The sequence below is a fragment of the Lissotriton vulgaris genome, chromosome 2_1 (genome assembly GCF_964263255.1).
Source record: "Lissotriton vulgaris chromosome 2_1, aLisVul1.2, whole genome shotgun sequence".
In the NCBI taxonomy this organism is placed as follows: Eukaryota; Metazoa; Chordata; class Amphibia; order Caudata; family Salamandridae; genus Lissotriton; species Lissotriton vulgaris.
This window is the reverse complement of record NC_141687.1, coordinates 70,955,685-70,971,026: the sequence shown is the minus strand read 5'-3', so window position 1 is coordinate 70,971,026 and position 15,342 is coordinate 70,955,685. Positions and strand designations below refer to the sequence as shown.

The following is a 15,342-nucleotide window of genomic DNA, read 5'->3' as shown; positions in this document are numbered from 1 at the left end:
CCTTCAAGGTATAAATATGCCCACACTTGCCCAGGCAAACGCACGGTGGTTTGGAGCAGTTCGACTATCTACCTACACGACACAGCTCGCCGCAGCAAGTGCCGAAGGAAGCCGACCCTCCAGCAGACGCACTAGAGAATGCTGTCTTTTCTCTTGCCGAGAAATCCAGCTCCATTGTTTCTAAGCTACCCTTGCGGGTTGTTGGTAAATAGAGTCCTGAGAGAGAGATACCAGACCTCCTTCATTCTAAAACCAAGGTACGGAGCTGATTAGACCCTTAGAGAATTCTTGCATAGGTTCTTGGCAAAAGAATACTGAAACTAAGTTACACCCCACTTACTTCTTCCCTTGTACTAGACCTAGGTTAGGTACACCGGGGTAGGCGTATTTTAGAGGCACCAGTTGAGTACTTTTTAGTCTAATGTATGTATTCTATATATTTTATGGCTCAGAAACCATATCATGCTTTTACAGTATTATTTTATAATACTCTTCGTACTGTACACATTGTACTTTGCAACCAATATTACGATTGTAGCAGTTAATTTCCTCTGCATGAGAAAGAAGACTGTTCAATAAATACTTTTTATTGAAAACGCCCGTCTCTCTATTTCTCTGCACCTCTGGTGAAACAAAGCATGCACGATTGACTGAGTGAAATAACTATCTATTGTTTCCGCGACTCTAGAGATACATTTCTTATTCTTGGGAAACATTATGCGGTTGTCAGAAACGAATCCCTTTCTTGTTCATTCGAGAACGTTTCTAGTGACCTCTGAGCTAGCTGGCACTCACAATTAAGTCTAATATATTCGATAGAGACCTAGTAGACCTGAGTCCTACTTCAAATCTATAGTATATATTATTCCAATGCGCAGAGCCTATTGGAATATAGGAACTACACTACAGTATTACAGCCTTTTTCTTTTGATACAAGACAGTGCAGAGCAGCAAACTGACATGCAGTGCCACCTTGCATCAAATTATTGTAAATAAGCCCCTCATTTCTTATGTTTCCTAGTGAACTTAACAATTTATGTGTAATGGAGGCACTTCAGATAAACTATATTAGTTAACAACTTGTTCAAAGATTGCCCGAGATCTGCAACGGAAGAGGGAAGTTTATCCAGCGCAGAAAGAACCATTTCCTGAGGCAAATGAAACCACATGAGTTGATGTGCAGATAAATTAAGAGTCTCAGAGATCAGAGAAAGGTAACATAGTGTCATTATGAAATAATCGTGTGCTGTCAGGAAACCCTTGTCTGTCCAATCCTTCCAGAAGAGGGGACAACCATTTTTTGTGATAGATTTGTTGTATCCTATGGGGCTAGTAAAAAATGATAGGTAATAGGTTGATAAGTTACCATAAGTGGTTTTAACAGGTTACATTTATGAGTTAATATATATAAGCACAATTTGGAAGGAGAAGAGATACAGAGTTTGATAACTGAAATTAATAGAGAGATTAGTGGAAACATCGTAAGGAAAAAATGTATGATCGGTACTAAAATCATTTTAGTTGTATCTAATCTACCCCCAACAGCACAAAAAACAAAGAGGACCATTTGTGTGTGTAGCTATGGAGTCTCTCAAGTAAATCAATAACATTAGATTTAAGAGTATCTTTTAGGATGTTGCAATACCAAACACCACATACTCTAATCTTGGTCTAAATCCAAGCTAAACTTGAATGAGAGAATTGATCTTTGACGCAAAACTTGTTCAGTAGCACTTCTGACTTACTCAAATTGAGATTATATCCAGAAACTTGAGAAGAGCAGTTAAATCCATTTAAAAAAACTGGGAGAGAGGATTTTGGTGATGAAATATATAATAATTTTTTATCAACAGTGAATCTAATTTGGTGGCTCTTAATCGTAAAACTAATTAAATGTGGGGTGTTTCAAATCTGAATCAGGAATGGTTCCAATGCTAACACAAAAAGGAGATAGGACAAAGCGCCACCTTGTCTAGTACCTTGTAACAAAGGAAAATATGTGGATTGAGCACCATGAATATCAATGGTAGATTTGGGAGCGGAGTACAATAAAAATATTAGTTTTTTGAATTGGTGTTCAATCCCATGCCACTGTAATGCCTGTTTAAGAAAATGCCAATTCACTCCATTGAATGCTTTTTCAGCATCCAGACAGATGGCTGCTAAGGAATATTTCAGTTTTGTTGATTGATTAATGATATTAATAAAAATATAAAAATTATCAGAGCTACTTTGGTCCTTTAATGAAACCTGTATGTTCTATTCAGGCATGTATGACTCTAATCTCATGGTGAGGGCCTTTGCAAATATCGTACATTCACAATTTATGATAGATATAAGCTATAATTTTGACACTTACTGGGATATTTTCCTTTTTTAGGCATGAGACAGATCATGGCTTCTGTAAAAGAGCCTTGAGACGCATTCAAAGAGGAGAAAGAAAGGAGTAATTTGAAAAGTAAAGGTAGCAAAATATAAGAATATTGTAAATAGAATTCCACTGTAAAACCGTCTGGTCCAGCTTCCTCACCTAGAGTAATTTTCTTTAAAGCCAATAAGAGCTTATTAGTAGTCAGGGGCTATAATCTTGCAAAGACAAATAATTTAGTGATAGCTTTAGTTGGAGATGAGACGAGAAATAACTACTTAACATGTCCTCAGAAGGATCTGAATCAGGAGAATACAGAATTGTATACTCAAAACTACTTAGGATATCCAAGCCCCTTAAAACCTCTTACCCAGTGAATTATTAATAGATTTAAAAGTTGAGTTCTCTTTTTTAAGTTTGAGATAGTTTGCCAGATTTATTTTTGCCGCCATAGTATTGGGCATTTGTTAGACCTGGCACCTTGGCGTGAGTTTCCCTTCCACTTTTTGCTGGTGTGCCTCCGATGTTTGCTGGTTTTCCGATACTCAGGGCACTGCGCCACGGCCGACCCGTGCCGCAGTGCAAGTGCTCCCTACTGTAAATTGTACATGTGATTGATGTCCATGATTGGTGCATTGGATTTACTGTTAGTCCCTAGTAAAGCGCACCAGGAGTGCCAGGGCTTGTAGATGCCAATACTGCTAGTGGGCCTGCAGCGCTGGTTGCGCCACCCACAGAAGCAGCCGTAAGATGTGTCTGGGGACTGCCACCGCAGAACCCGCGTGCAGTCTCGTACTGTCATGCCGGCTGGGCAAGTGCACCCACTTGCCAGCCCCTGAACCTTCCCTTGACTGCATATTAGTCACCCCTATGGTAGGCCTGCGGGCAGGGTGCATTGTAGGTGTAAGGTAGGACAAGCCCTGATGTGTGTGGCATGTCCTAGTAGTGACTTACAACTAAATTCGTATTTCACTATTGTAAGGCTACCTGCTTCCGTTAGGCCAGAATGGGCTGCTGGAATTATTACACCCTATAATCCCAGCAGGCTCAGGGAGCATGGTAGAGAGTCGTGTTTAGTATGCCTGAACTCAGGATGATAAAATATTTCTTTTAGTAAAGTTTATTTTAGTATCCTGTGTTTGCAAATGCTACTTTTAGAAAGTTAGCATTTGCTTGCCTAACCATTTCAGCCCGCCTCTGCTGGTATGTGTATCTGACTGTCTGGGATGTGTGAGTGACAGGGCTGGGGGATGACAGGTGGTGAATGCGCAGATTACACCTTAGTGGGAGGTAGGAGTGGCTCTTGACTCTGAATCTTGCTGTGCTCCGCCACCACAATGCTGGCTCCACCCTCCTGGGGAGCGACTGATGACTCAGCCGACACCTGGCCCAGGAAGGGCGAAGCCCCATCAACAAGGTACTCTGGCTGCCCCTGTCCGCACAATGCTGGCTCCACCTCCTGTGGGGCGTCTGATGCGCCTGCCCCTCACACTGAAAGCAGAAGCCGGAGTACACCCACCAGAGTACTCAAGGACTGAAAGTGGCTATGCAAAGGCCCCCTGGCCTGCGAGAACAAAAGAAACGCAGTATAAAAGAAGGAGCCTTGCTCCTTGTAAATTAGATCCTGTTTGGGCTACAGAAGGAACTCTGCCCGACGAGAAGGACCGGGAAGGACAAGGAAGGGTGCTGACTCTTGCCTGTGTCTGGTGCCTTGCTGCAGAAGGAGAGGAAAAGGAAAGACTACAAGAAGACTTTTGCTTTGTGAAACTTTGTGCCAAACTCTGCTGAAAGATCTCCAAGGGCTTGCTGTGAACTTGCCCCCTGACCAGCGCCCCAGGACCAGTGGGCGCTACATCCTGAAGAAAGCGACTGTGGGTGCTGCTTATCGCTGCAGTACTGACAGAGGGGTCTAGGAGCGCTGGACAAGCCTGCCACGCTCCCCGTAATCCAAGGCATCGACATCCCCCCAAGCACCGTGACCGGGGCCCAAAGCAACAGCGAGAGCAACGTGAGGTCCAGCCGCCGCTGGCCCGAACACCGTGACCGCATCTGCACCGGGAGCCCGAGAGCAAAGTGAAGGAGGACCCGTCCGGTCCAAGCTCCCAAATTGACTGCGCTTCCCGCCGTCAATCCACCTGCGAAGACAGACAGACGCCCTGTGATAACCCCCCTCTGGTCGGTATCCTGTCCGACAGCTCAGCTGTGAGCGCACAGCTGCAACCGGTACTTTGGCTGGGTACGTCCTGCACTTGGGGACCGTACTGCCACTTGCCGCCACCACACAGCCGCCGCCTCCAGGGTCGGAGCGAACGACGAAGGAAGGACCCTGCCGCCACAGAGCACCGCCGCCCCGGATGACCCGTGACCTGCTCGCTGCGGCTGCTGAGAGCCGCAGCGAACAGCGACCCCGGAAAAGCAACGCGACGTGGGACAGCTCCCCTGGAAGCCGCCCGCTCCACAAGAATTTGAAAGGTACTGTGTTGTATGATCACGGTGCGAGCGTCCTGGAACTCGAGCTCGCACCGAGCTATCTGCTCCTAACGCGAGCCGCCTCTGAAACCGAGGCTCGCACAGCTCCTGGTCCTCGAGGCCCGATCTCCTCTCTGAAGCGAGCGGAAACAGCAGAAAGCGCATTGAGGCGCTACAAGACACTGAACCTTGCTGAACCTGGGCAGAAGGCCCAAAAGATTGCTTATTGCTAAGAAAGAACTGTGGCAACCTGAACTTGAGTAAACTGGAACCGCTATTGAAAGTTTGACAACTGTATTTACGAGCCTGCTTGAAATCTATATAAATAAATACAGTTTGGTGTCATTGTGTGGTGGGTTGGTTGTGATGGTGTGATATTGCAAATGTTTAACCCTATGTGCCCCACAGATTAGCCTAAGACTGCTTAAGCCACACTACCTAGAGGGTAAGCAGAGGTTGTCTGGAAGGTAACCCTCAGCCCTGACGAGGAAGAGAGAGTCCCTGCTTGTCGCTAGTGCTACACTGCGCCAACTAGAGCCTCCCCCTTCCTACATTGGACGCAGCGGAGAGGATTTTTCGAATTTACATTTGCAGTGTCTATACCTTAACTTCCGACCATTGCACAGTGATTTCAGTCCAGTTACTTGGCCACAGGTTTTGTTGTAATTTTGCCGAGAAAAAATCCCTAGCGAAGAAACCATGCCGGGCGCGAAGAGCCTGGATGGAGCGGAGTCCACGACCTCTGAGATGTTGGAGGTGGAATGGGACGCCGCAAAGCTGGACAAATACTCAAAGAGTGAGCTGAAGTTTTTTTGCAAGAAACTCAAGGTTCCGCACGCCGGTTGCAAGAACAAGCCAGAGCTCTACAAGGCCCTGAAAGCCTGGATAGAGTCCAGAAAGTCCCCGGAGGATCAAGATGCCCTTGAGGATCAGGATGCCACTGAGGAGCAGAGGGCACCTGTGGATCTGGTGGATCTCGAAAGGCAAGACAGCGTGAACAGCTTTGGTAAAGGCCTGTCGCCAGAGGAGCTGGCGGACAGGAAGGAAACGAGGGATCATGAAAGGAAGCTGGCAGAATTAAAAATCCAACTGGAGCTTGAAACCAAAAGAATGGCGCTGGAAGAGCGAAAGCACCAAATGGATTACGAATTGAAAATGAGGGAGATGAGTCTAAAGGAGAGAAACTTGGATCATCCTCCCTCTGGTGGCAGCACAACGCCGGTGCAGGTAGAGTCAAGAGTGCACATCCCCAAAGATGTAGTTAAAGAGTTCTTTAAGGGGGATGACATAGGACAGTGGTTTAGGGCATACGAGGTAGCCATGTCCTCCCACCGGGTCCCTGACAAGGATTGGGGAGCGTGGTTGTGGGGAAGGTTCCTTAGCGAAGGGCGAGATACCCTGCTAGATTTGCCCGTTGAAAACCAGAGGTCCTATTCCCACATGAAAGAAGCTTTAATGAACAGGTACGGGCTTACCCCTGAAATGTATAGACAGAAGTTTAGGGGATGTACTAAGCGGCCTGGGAATACGTATGTGGAGTATGTGACTTATTTTTGCAGAGCACTGGATGGTTGGGTGAAGGGTAGCAAAGTGAATGATTTTCAAGGTCTCTTTGATTTAATTGCATGGGAGCACTTGTCTGATCACTGTTTTCCTGAGTTACGCCAACACCTGATCGATAGCAAGCTGTCCAACCCGAGGAAGCTTGCTGAGGAGGCGGACCGCCGGCTCAGCACCAGGGTCCACAAGGGTCCAGTGGGAGACTCCGCCAAGAGTGGGCAGGGTCCCCAGCAGAAGAGTGGGGGGGACAAGGGAAAACAGAAAGGGTTCCAAAAAGGCCCCCAAAGTAATCCCCAAGGGGACCAGCAGAAAGGTTCTCAGCCTCCCCCACCCCCAAAGCAGAATGGGGCCCCGACAGGTAAACCCGTTCCAAAGGGGCCCTTCAATTGTTTCAAATGTGGTGAGCCGGGGCACATATCCAGTGACCCCAAGTGTCGCCTGTTTGGAAAACCCGCACCGACTGGTGCTCCGCCCCGTCAAGTGACTAGTGTTCACTTAGGAGAAGAAGTGATGGTCCTGGGGGGTGGAGATCCCGTTCACATGACCCTTATCTCACTAGGAGACAGTGAGATGATCCCTACAAACTACCTGCCCTCTAACACTAAGAAATATGGGCAGGTGGTGATCATCAATGGTAAGGAAGCTGAGGCTCTTAGAGATACAGGAGCCAGTGTGACTGCAGTGAGGCAGCACCTGGTGTCTCAAGAGCAGGTTGTACCCCATGCCTACTGTAGGGTTATCAATGCTGATAATTCAGAGAGTCAGTGTCCGATGGCTCAAGTTCCCTTCGAGTGGGGGGGGGGTCTCTGGTACTCTGCAGGTCTGTGTGAGGAAAACCATGCCTGTTGACTGTTTGCTAGGGAATGACTTGGAGCACTCCCCTTGGGAAAAGGTGGAGAAGACGACTCACCTGCGGATGGTGGGTCTGCCTGACTGGGCGTGCGTGACCACCCGGTCAATGGCAGCCAGTAGGGGTGATCAAGAGGTCCTGGGGCCTGAGGGAGAGGCCCAGGAACCGGCCTTAGGGAGAAGGCGCAGAGGGCGCGGGAAACCGGCCCCTGAAGTTCCCACGGTCCAGGAGGAAGCAGACCTTGAGGGGGATGCCCTGGAGCCTACAGGGGAACAGATTGCCGAACTGGGGGACCTGCCTGAGCTGACCCATTGGCAGCAAGAAGGAGGACCCTCCAGGGAGGAATTCTGCAAGGAGCAGAAAGAATGCCCTTCTCTCGTGGGTATGCGGCAGCAGGCTGCAGACCAGGCCAATGGTGTTCAGGCCAAAACACATTATGTGTACTGGGAGAACGACCTCCTGTATTCAGAGCCTAAGGCTGCTGAACCTGGGTCAGCCCGTGTGCTGGTGGTACCCCAGAAGTTCAGAGCCTTCCTACTGGGGCTGGCTCACGATGTGCCTTTAGCAGGACATTTGGGGATGGACAAGACCTATGACAGGCTTGTCACCCACTTTTACTGGCCCCAAATGCACAAGAGCTCAGACGCTCATTGTAGAACCTGTCCGACTTGCCAGGCAAGTGGGAAGAGCGGAGGGAAGAACAAGGCTCCCCTCCAACCCTTCCCTGTGGTCGGTACGCCATTCCAGCGAGTGGGTATTGACATTGTTGGGCCTCTGGACCCCAAAACAGCCATGGGCAACAGGTTCATCCTGGTCTTGGTGGACCATGCCACCCGGTACCCCGAAGCCATCCCTCTGAGGACAGTGACGGCCCCCGTGGTGGGACGTGCACTGATGGGAATTTTCTCACAAGTAGGATTCCCTCTAGAGGTGGTGAGCGACAGGGGGACCAACTTCATATCCAAGTATAAGAAGTCCCTTTGGCAGGAGTGTGGTGTAACTTACAAGTTCACCACGCCTTACCATCCCCAAGGTAACGGGTTGGTTGAGAGATTCAACCAAACCCTGAAAGGCATGATCATGGGCCTAGACGGTCCGATGAGGCGTAAGTGGGACGTCCTCTTACCATGCCTGCTCTTTGCATATCGCGAGGTACCACAGAAGTCCCTAGGGTTCAGCCCCTTTGAACTGCTGTACGGCCACCCCGTGAGAGGACCACTGAGTTTGGTAAAGGAAGGCTGGGAGCAATCTCCCAGGAAACCTCCCCAGAATGTATATAGCTACATGCTGGCCTTCAGAAACCAAACCAGGCGCTTCAGACAACTTGCCGAGGCAAATCTGGAAGCAAGCCGGGAGGAGATGAAGCGGTGGTACGACCAGAATGCCACTCTGGTCGAGCTTCAGCCTGGACAAGAGGTGTATGTCCTGGCCCCAGTGGAACCCTGTGCCCTTCAGGATAAGTGGACAGGTCCATTTGAGGTTGTGGAGCGCAAGAGCCCAGTGACATACTTGGTGGACATGAAGACGCCCAGGAACCCTTTGAGGGTCCTACATGTCAACCGCCTCAAGCCCCACTTAAGAAGGTCCGAAGTGGGCATGTTGTTGGCAACTGATGATGGAATGGAGGAGGAGTCGGAGCCTCTTCCTGACCTCTTAGTCGCCTGTGAGAAAGACGGGTCAGTGGATGGAGTTAACCTCTCACCCACCCTGACCCCCGAACAACAGGAAGACTGCCGCCAGTTGCTGGGGCAGTTTCCAGATCTGTTCTCCCTGGTTCCGAGCGTCACAGATTGGTGCGTCCATGATGTGGACACTGGAGACAGCTTACCTGTGAAGCATAAGGCTTACAGAGTGACTGACAGGGTCCGGGCCTGCATCAAGGAGGAGGTCTCCAAGATGCTTGCCCTTGGGGTGGTTGAGTCTTCCAGCAGTCCTTGGTCCAGCCCCGTGGTCTTGGTCCCAAAGGCTGCTGCGCCAGGAGCCACACCCGAACTCCGGTTCTGTGTGGACTACAGAGGACTCAATTCAGTCACGAAGACTGACGCGCACCCCATCCCCAGAGCTGATGAGCTCATTGATCGGCTAGGGGCTGCCCGGTTCCTCAGCACGTTTGATTTAACGTCTGGGTACTGGCAGATCGCCTTGACCGATGGGGCAAAGGAGAGGTCAGCATTCTCTACACCAGATGGGCATTTCCAGTTCCGGGTTATGCCATTTGGAATGAAGAATGCCCCTGCCACCTTTCAGAGATTGGTCAACCAGGTGTTGGCTGGGCTGGATGAGTTCAGTGCCGCCTACCTGGATGACATCGCGGTGTTCAGTGGCACCTGGCCAGAACACCTGCGACACCTCTGGGAAGTGTTGATGGCCCTGCGCAGAGCAGGCCTCACAATCAAGGCAAGCAAGTGCCAGATTGGGCAGGGTTCCGTGGTGTACTTGGGACACCAAGTGGGGAGTGGCAAGGTGGCCCCCTTGCAACCCAAAATCGAGACCATCCTGGCTTGGGAACCCCCCAAGACCCAGACTGCAGTGAGAGCCTTCCTGGGGCTCACTGGGTATTACAGGAGGTTTGTCAAGGGCTATGGCACGATTGTGACCCCCTTGACAGAGCTGACTTCGAAGAAGCAGCCCAGGAATGTGATTTGGACTGACACCTGTCAGAAGGCTTTTGACACCCTGAAGACTGCCATGTGCACGGCGCCCGTGCTCCTGGCTCCTGATTTCTCCAAGGAATTCATAGTGCAAACAGACGCTTCAGAGCATGGTGTAGGGGCTGTTCTCTCACAGATGACTGAGGAGGGCTTTGACCAACCCGTAGCCTTCATCAGTAGGAGGTTACTTCCACGGGAAAGTAGGTGGAGTGCAATAGAGCGTGAAGCATTTGCTGTGGTCTGGGCGCTGAAGAAGCTAAGACCCTACTTGTTTGGGTCTCACTTCCGAGTTCAGACGGACCACAGGCCCCTCAGATGGTTGATGCAAATGAGGGGTGAGAACCCAAAACTGTTGAGGTGGTCCATTTCTCTACAGAGTATGGACTTTACGGTGGAACACCACCCTGGCACAGATCACGCCAACGCAGACGGTCTGTCCAGATTTTTCCGCCTTAGTGATGTGGAACTCCCTGGGGAAGGGTAGTTCCCCCCACATTTCAGCTGGAGGGGACACATGTTAGACCTGGCACCTTGGCGTGAGTTTCCCTTCCACTTTTTGCTGGTGTGCCTCCGATGTTTTGCTGGTTTTCCGATACTCAGGGTACTGCGCCATGGCCGACCCGTGCCGCAGTGCAAGTGCTCCCTACTGTAAATTGTACATGTGATTGATGTCCATGATTGGTGCATTGGATTTACTGTTAGTCCCTAGTAAAGCGCACCAGGAGTGCCAGGGCTTGTAGATGCCAATACTGCTAGTGGGCCTGCAGCGCTGGTTGCGCCACCCACAGAAGCAGCCGTAAGATGTGTCTGGGGACTGCCACCGCAGAACCCGCGTGCAGTCTCGTACTGTCATGCCGGCTGGGCAAGTGCACCCACTTGCCAGCCCCTGAACCTTCCCTTGACTGCATATTAGTCACCCCTATGGTAGGCCTGCGGGCATGGTGCATTGTAGGTGTAAGGTAGGACAAGCCCTGATGTGTGTGGCATGTCCTAGTAGTGACTTACAACTAAATTCGTATTTCACTATTGTAAGGCTACCTGCTTCCGTTAGGCCAGAATGGGCTGCTGGAATTATTACACCCTATAATCCCAGCAGGCTCAGGGAGCATGGTAGAGAGTCGTATTTAGTATGCCTGAACTCAGGATGATAAAATATTTCTTTTAGTAAAGTTTATTTTAGTATCCTGTGTTTGCAAATGCTACTTTTAGAAAGTTAGCATTTGCTTGCCTAACCATTTCAGCCCGCCTCTGCTGGTATGTGTATCTGACTGTCTGGGATGTGTGAGTGACAGGGCTGGGGGATGACAGGTGGTGAATGCGCAGATTACACCTTAGTGGGAGGTAGGAGTGGCTCTTGACTCTGAATCTTGCTGTGCTCCGCCACCACAATGCTGGCTCCACCCTCCTGGGGAGCGACTGATGACTCAGCCGACACCTGGCCCAGGAAGGGCGAAGCCCCATCAACAAGGTACTCTGGCTGCCCCTGTCCGCACAATGCTGGCTCCACCTCCTGTGGGGCGTCTGATGCGCCTGTCCCTCACACTGAAAGCAGAAGCCGGAGTACACCCACCAGAGTACTCAAGGACTGAAAGTGGCTATGCAAAGGCCCCCCTGGCCTGCGAGAACAAAAGAAATGCAGTATAAAAAAAGGAGCCTTGCTCCTTGTAAATTAGATCCTGTTTGGGCTACAGAAGGAACTCTGCCCGACGAGAAGGACCGGGAAGGACAAGGAAGGGTGCTGACTCTTGCCTGTGTCTGGTGCCTTGCTGCAGAAGGAGAGGAAAAGGAAAGACTACAAGAAGACTTTTGCTTTGTGAAACTTTGTGCCAAACTCTGCTGAAAGATCTCCAAGGGCTTGCTGTGAACTTGCCCCCTGACCAGCGCCTCAGGACCAGTGGGCGCTACATCCTGAAGAAAGCGACTGTGGGTGCTGCTTATCGCTGCAGTACTGACAGAGGAGTCTAGGAGCGCTGGGCAAGCCTGCCACGCTCCCCGTAATCCAAGGCATCGACATCCCCCCAAGCACCGTGACCGGGGCCCAAAGCAACAGCGAGAGCAACGTGAGGTCCAGCCGCCGCTGGCCCGAACACCGTGACCGCATCTGCACCGGGAGCCCGAGAGCAAAGTGAAGGAGGACCCGTCCGGTCCAAGCTCCCGAATTGACTGCGCTTCCAGCCGTCAATCCACCTGCGAAGACGGACAGACGCCCTGTGATAACCCCCCTCTGGTCGGTATCCTGGCCGACAGCTCAGCTGTGAGCGCACAGCTGCAATCGGTACTTTGGCTGGGTACGTCCTGCACTTGGGGACCGTACTGCCACTTGCCGCCACCACACAGCCGCCGCCTCCAGGGTCGGAGCGAACGACGAAGGAAGGACCCTGCCGCCACAGAGCACCGCCGCCCCGGATGACCCGTGACCTGCCCGGCTAAGAGCCGCAGTGAACAGCGACCCCGGAAAAGCAACGCAACATGGGACAGCTCCCCTGGAAGCCGCCCGCTCCACAAGAATTTGAAAGGTACTGTGTTGTATCCTCACGGTGCGAGCGTCCTGCAACTCGAGCTCGCACCGCGCTATCTGCTCCCAACGCGAGCCGCCTCTGAAACCGAGGCTCGCACAGCTCCTGGTCCTCGTGGCCCGATCTCCTCTCTGAAGCGAGCGGAGACAGCAGAAAGCGCATTGAGGCGCTACAAGACACTGAACCTTGCTGAACCTGGGCAGTAGGCCCAAAAGATTGCTTATTGCTAAGAAAGAACTGTGGCAACCTGAACTTGAGTAAACTGGAACCGCTATTGAAAGTTTGACAACTGTATTTACGAGCCTGCTTGAAATCTATATAAAGATATATATTTTTACAAATACAGTTTGGTGTCATTGTGTGGTGGGTTGGTTGTGATGGTGTGATATTGCAAATGTTTAACCCTATGTGCCCCAAAGATTAGCCTAAGACTGCTTAAGCCACACTACCTAGAGGGTAAGCAGAGGTTGTCTGGAAGGTAACCCTCAGCCCTGACGAGGAAGAGAGAGTCCCTGCTTGTCGCTAGTGCTACACTGCGCCAACTAGAGCCTCCCCCTTCCTACAGCATTGAGTTTAAGTAACTAATGACATACTGTATCTGTGGAGTATTGAAAGGCGAGCGGACAGCCAACTAAGACGGCTGCCTAGTTTTGGATATTGGAAGGCAGGGTGAGTGACCCTATAATCGTGACAACTAGTTTTGACCCCAAAATCATATCTTTTTCTCTTTCCTCTCAACAGTGGCCATTTTATAAATTATCAGTAAATGTCTGAGGAAATTATCGTTTATCTTGCATTTTTTGCTATGCTTCTCCAGGAGGGGGATTTCTGCTTTTAAATGACGTCCTATTAGCGTGGTATGTGTTTTTGACTTCCCTGCTGTATTTTATGCTGCATATTTTTGGTTCTTCACACTGAGGGGATTTTTTCCACTCGAAATTTCTACTACACTCTGCTTTGTTCCCGTGCAAGACTTTGGTTGGCTGTTGTTAGGGTAGCCCATGTAATACAGTGCTCTGCCCAGTTTTTTATTACGAAACTCAGGGAGGTTTATTTGAGCACTTTATTTGCAAACTGATGAAGAACAAGACTTCTCCTCATCACACAGCTTCCTCTTCACAGAAATTATCGCTATTCCTAAAGACTGACAACTGTCCAATGAGGTCCTCCGTACCTACACTCAATATGTCATCCTCATCTTCTATTAAAACTGGTCTGACTATGACCTCGTCTACTCACATCTCCTGATCTGGCGCTTGAGGTCATTGTGGTGCTATGCCCATTTGTGGATGACACCCATATGCGCATTCAGAATTTGAATCATACATGGTCTCAACCGGAAAACAAAACGGGTCATTACGATAGTGGTGAATCTGCCACCGGCACCCTGCTAGTGGCAGATTCATCACCATTGTGTGCCCATTGTCCGCCCGCCAGATAAGCATGGTGGGTGGATTTCTGGCAGACAGGAAGTCAGTCCGCCATGGTTTCCGACACAGGCAATCATTACAATTGCCTGTCGGACCCACCCGCATCCACAAAATGGTGGCGGTCCCTATACCGTCTGCCAGATTAGTAAGCCCTTCACAGGATGGCGGGTATGTACTTTGGTGGCCCCTAGCTGGCCCCCCTTAAGCAGGGAGATTTTAGTTTTGCATTTGGGGGGCACTATGTGAAATGAAAACCTGTAACAAATGCATTTTTATTTTGAAGCCATGGTTTTCAAATTCTCCACAAGCGCCATCAGCAAAAATTTTATTTCAGAATATTCACACCCTGGCAGAGCGGAAGATGGCTGGAAACTGCCAGAAAGGATCACGCCAACCTTGTCTTTTGACCCGATCTTTGATAAGGAACCGCATTATGCTCTTTTGAAAGAGCCTTTTATTCAGATATTTTCCACACCCCGCTTTCACCCAAAAAGTCAGCCGTTCGTAGATCACGTTTTCAGATTCACTGTAGCAGATAACACGATCAGGTTCCTAAATTTTCAGATTATTGAAATTGGTCCTCGCTTAGTTTTGAATCTGATAAAGATTTTCCAAGGCAGATTCGGGGGGCCAATTTTGTATGAAAACTCACATTATCAGTCTCCAAACATGCCAATTTTGTATGAAAACTCACATTATCAGTCTCCAAACATGCCTCGCCGGTTGATACGATTGGCCACAGCAGCTAAATTCAAAGAGAAACAGCAATTGAAGGCCTTGCAAAAATTGAGACATAATGAAGGAAAAGCATTTATTCCAGCAGATCCCACAGAGGACGTCTTCAAAACCTTTGCTGAGGAGACGCCAGTTCAGATATAGACCAGTCCACCAGAGAAGCCACTCAAACCAAATAAAAAGGCAAAGAATTCAAGTGACAGAGGATGGTGATGAAAAAGAAGAACAGTGCTTGATCCCAAAAGACTATTGGAATAACACTTTGGGGAATTAGATGGATTGTGACAGTTGGGTCTTTGAATCAGAATGTTAAATGAAGCTGTTTTTGTACGAATATGGATGTTTTTAATCCAAGGAGATGGTATAGAATGCAAAGTTGGGATCAAGCCTAGTTGGGGCTTGATTCATTTATGAGCATGTATAGCCCGGTTTTTAACACTTTAATTGCAATCTATAACTAACTTCGAAGAAGGCAATCTGTGAATATTCTTTGCATATGCACATTGTGCATACAATGTCCCTGGGGCATCTTGAAGGTTTGCACTTCAAGAGTCAGTTGATATGGTTTTCTCCCATTCACTCACACTTCGCCCCAAGGCATCCAACCACGCTATGTGGACTTGTATGCAGCTGACTCCTAGTCCGCCCACTTCCAGGATCTATGTTCAATATCCGTTTCACAAAGGATTGTTGTGCCTGTCCATCTGTTTAAATGTGGTCAGTATTAAGGAGTTTGTCATTAAAGAGAAGTAATAATACTGTT

At 49.4% G+C, this 15,342-nt stretch overlaps 1 pseudogene; it reads left to right on the top strand.

Annotated features, from left to right (window-relative positions):
• The window catches only part of LOC147729591 (ribosome biogenesis protein BRX1 homolog), a 55,127-nt pseudogene extending 40,404 nt beyond the window's left edge, over positions 1 to 14,723 (top strand).
• The last annotated feature ends 619 nt before the right edge of the window (positions 14,724 to 15,342 follow it).